This window comes from Zingiber officinale, chromosome 1A (genome assembly GCF_018446385.1).
Source record: "Zingiber officinale cultivar Zhangliang chromosome 1A, Zo_v1.1, whole genome shotgun sequence".
NCBI lineage: Eukaryota > Viridiplantae > Streptophyta > Magnoliopsida > Zingiberales > Zingiberaceae > Zingiber > Zingiber officinale.
The window spans coordinates 90,865,757-90,869,182 of NC_055987.1; the positions used below are offsets into that span (position 1 = coordinate 90,865,757).

General features: G+C 40.3%; 1 long non-coding RNA gene across 2 annotated transcripts; it reads left to right on the plus strand.

Annotated features, from left to right (window-relative positions):
• The first annotated feature begins 1,557 nt into the window (after window positions 1-1,557).
• On the plus strand, window positions 1,558-3,202 carry LOC122006590. Of its 2 annotated transcripts, none has more exons than XR_006118730.1 (4): window positions 1,558-2,192; window positions 2,269-2,403; window positions 2,487-2,563; window positions 3,140-3,202. It is a non-coding gene; the product is annotated as an uncharacterized LOC122006590 (long non-coding RNA). The 2 variants fall into 2 exon arrangements; XR_006118729.1 differs by having other exon boundaries at window positions 2,492-2,563.
• Window positions 3,203-3,426: the final 224 nt, after the last annotated feature.

The following is a 3,426-nucleotide window of genomic DNA, read 5'->3' on the forward strand; positions in this document are numbered from 1 at the left end:
CTAATGTTTTAGAGAAAATGTTTTCGAGCTCGAAATCATTCGAACTGAGACCCGAATAGCTCGCGAGCGGCTCGGTTCATTTACACCCCTATCTCTAATCCCCTATCTCTAATTGATAATCTTTGAAGGGATAAAATTTTCAATTTGATTCTCTATGAGAGTTTTACCTCCGAGAGATTATTATATGTTAGTACAACAATTAAATTAGGGCAATGGTAATGTGGAAGAAGATCAAGTGGGTTGAGGTTGACTAGATAGTTGACAATCGGAAAAGTCCAATAAGGGTGTTAGTAGACGCAAAATACATAGATGTGGACAATGGTAAAAGTCCAACAAGAGAGTTAGAAGATGAGCAATCTAAACAAGTCAAGGTTAACCGAGCACTTAGTTGATGGAAAGTCCACATAGGTTAACCAAGCACTTATCATTTGTAGAAGGACAACAAGTATTGGCAATGAAAGTTTAGACCGTTCAAGGTAAACTAGATGTCATATAAGAAGTCCAATGTGTGTTAGTTGAAAAAATCCAAACTGATCAAAAAGGACTAGATGTATAGCAAATGATGGAAAGTCTTAATAGGTCAATGATATCCTAGTAGGTGAGGTTAACTGGATACCAGATAAGGTTGAAATCTTGGTAAGTCGAGGTCGACAGGTACAAGGCATGCAAGAAAGTCCCTGAAGACATGGGATCTCTTAGCATGAGGAAATCTTGACCAAAGACAGGCTGAAATTTGAATATCAGTCAACTGTCTTAGATAGGCTAAAATTTAAGTATTAGTCGACTGATACAATTATCAATTGACTTGATCAGTGATTGCAATCTCTGGAATCAAGCATAACAAAGTCTAGTTTAGGTCAAAAATTGGCTAGGAATAATGGTTTCAACGTTAAATCTATTATGAGTAGCATTGGTCAACTGGATGACAACATCAGTCAACTAGAAGAACAGATAACAAAATGTGTTGAAAGCAAACAAAAGATTTTGCAATCAATTGACGCATTAGTAGTTGACTAGGGTACTCGACTCATGCCAAATGAAGCTGAATAAAAATTTTACGATTGACAATGAAAGTAACTATGAAGGTCCAGTCGACTAATGCTAAATTAGAATGAGCCATTGAAGAAAAGTGGTGCAGTTGACTGATATTGAGCTAGAATGACTCCGTTGAAGAAAAGTTAAGGTAATACAGTCAGATTCTGACATGGCAAGTGGAGCAATCGACTAGAGTATTGACTGATTGGCATCATCTAGACCCGAGCAGAAGCTTATAAAGGTTGATTCCATGAAAGTTTTCATCTTAGTCTGTTATTGTAAGATACCGTAAAATCAAATAATAAATATTATTGGACGAAAATTCTTATTGGATTTTTCTGAAATTTTTAGAAATTTTTCTGGGATTAAACGGGGTCCGTATGACCTATTTTGAGGGGATAGATTCGGGATACAATGGAGGCTTGTTTTGGAATATCCATTTAAGTGGGAGTTAATTGAGGAATTAACTTAAAGGTTAACCTAAGTATTTAAATCCTTAATTTCCGATTTCCTCTTCTCACTTTCTCCTAATTTTTCTTTCCCCGATCTCCTCTCCCAAGCCTCTCGCGCAACCTCTTCTTCCCCGACGCCAACGTCGCAAGGGAGATGATCGTGCCGGCGCCGGTTGACCCTCCATTAGCAGGTAGATGGAGCTCGATCGCCGGAAGGAAAGGGCCAACGCTTGCCCTCACGCGTGGTGCCCTAGATCCTGTTTCTGCCACCTGATTTCCTTGTCGTCGTCGCCCTTCTTGCGCCGCCGATCACCACGAGTTCACTGCTGGCGACGGTCTTCTCCAGTGTGTCTCGGCCGAGCCTCCCTCTTCCTTCTCTCAAGGTGTGGAGCCTCTCCTTCTTCTTGCCGATCTTGTCACCGTGCCCTAGATTGCTGACACCGAGTCTTTCTCGCCGAGCCTCCCGACCACACCACTCCACACGATGTAGCCGGATCACGCGCGCGAGCTCTCTTCGTCCCGAGACTCACCAGCGACTCAACTCCTTCCCTTCCAACCAACCGCCGCCGTCCCTTTCCTGTACCTGATCGCCGACCTCTCTGCTTCTAATCACCAACCTAGCTTCAAGATTGATGTTGGGTTTGATCCTTGGTCTGTTGTGAAGTGTCCGGCCAAGCTGCATTGATCCGGCAATGTGACCGAAAGGTGAGGGTTGAGGAGTTTGATCTCGTGATCAGTTATGGAAACGTTGATTTTGATTTAGGGTGTGTTGAGGTTGCAGATGGTTTGCTGTGGCGGTTCTTGTGGGGTGGAGGGTTGCTGCTAGGGTCCGGTGAGGCCATCAACTCCGGCAGTAATCTTCTCCAGCAGTAAAACACCAGTTGGGGCATCTGGATTGAGCTAAGGTTTTGTTGAGGTGAGTTTAATGTTGTGAATTAGGGGTTCAACAAATCCTTTGCTATATGATTGGATTTATGGATTGATTCTTGGATGAATTAGTGTAGTGCTTCTTTGATAGTTGACGGCATAGAACTTCTTGGGTTGTAAGATTCAGAATTTTGCTGTCATACCTCAAGGTGAGTGTTTTCTGGTGATGTATCTCTAGATCCTTCTATTATTATTCTGTTCTATCAGTGTTGTTAATGGATATTAGATCATGTTTAGTTTAGAGCACATGGGAGCATGTAGAGGGATTCGTTGTAGTTGGATGCTCTTGTGTTGGATTAATTGATGACTGGTAGGTTATGTATTGGATTAGATTAAGCATTCTACATGGATTGTTGATGATAGATTGTTGATGATGGTATTGGGTTAACATAGATTGTTGATGATAGATTGTTGTAATCTGTGTAGATTAGTTGAAATGGATGAATTGTGTGAAGTTGATTCATGGTTAAGGAATTAGAATTCAACTTTGATATATTGATTTGGATTGAATCTTGGATTGATTTGTGGATTTAGAAGGATTTTTGATGAGTTTGGATTAGTGTTGGATTGATGATGAATTATGTGAGTTAGATTGAGGATTATTTGGAGGATTTATCAGAGATCAGATTTGAGTGGAGTTATCCTAGTTGAGTAGGGATTTTATTTAGCTATTTTAATTCATGTGAATTTAGCTAAATAAAATATGTAAATATTGATTTATGCAGGACTTTGATATGGGATGATCATCACGACGTGGGATTTATTCTGGACACGGTCGACAAATTAAGGCGGGTATTTCTTCCTTGGCCTCTTTATAGTTTCTTTGAAACTTAGTGCATGGTTATTATTGGATGAATTAGGCTGCTTTATCTTCTATCATGATCGGTTGCTGTTTTTCCTGCATGATACTTATGCTTGACCCTTGTGATGATCTATTTAATTCATATACAGTCTCTACTCTTGATATCTACTCTGTTGTGATTACACGTGTAGAGTATGTCTTGTAGGGATT